Genomic DNA, 597 nt, shown 5'->3' with positions numbered 1-597 from the left:
GGACACTCAGTCCTGTTATAGACACACACACACACACACACACAGTCAGTGCTGAGACACTCAGTCCTGTTCCCCACACACACACAGTCAGTGCTGAGACACTCAGTCCTGTTACACACACACACACACAGTCAGTGCTGAGACACTCAGTCCTGTTACACACACACACACACACACACAGTCAGTGCTGAGACACTCAGTCCTGTTCCCCACACACACACAGTCAGTGCTGAGACACTCAGTCCTGTTACACACACACACAGTCAGTGCTGAGACACTCAGTCCTGTTACACACACACACAGTCAGTGCTGAGACACTCAGTCCTGTTACACACACACACACACAGTCAGTGCTGAGACACTCAGTCCTGTTACACACACACACACACACACACAGTCAGTGCTGAGACACTCAGTCCTGTTACACACACACACACAGTCAGTGCTGAGACACTCAGTCCTGTTACACACACACACACACAGTCAGTGCTGAGACACTCAGTCCTGTTACACACACACACACACACACACAGTCAGTGCTGAGACACTCAGTCCTGTTACACACACACACACACACTCACACACACACACAGTCAG

Source organism: Scyliorhinus torazame, chromosome 24 (assembly GCF_047496885.1).
Source record: "Scyliorhinus torazame isolate Kashiwa2021f chromosome 24, sScyTor2.1, whole genome shotgun sequence".
Lineage (NCBI taxonomy): Eukaryota > Metazoa > Chordata > Chondrichthyes > Carcharhiniformes > Scyliorhinidae > Scyliorhinus > Scyliorhinus torazame.
This window is presented reverse-complemented; position numbering follows the sequence as displayed.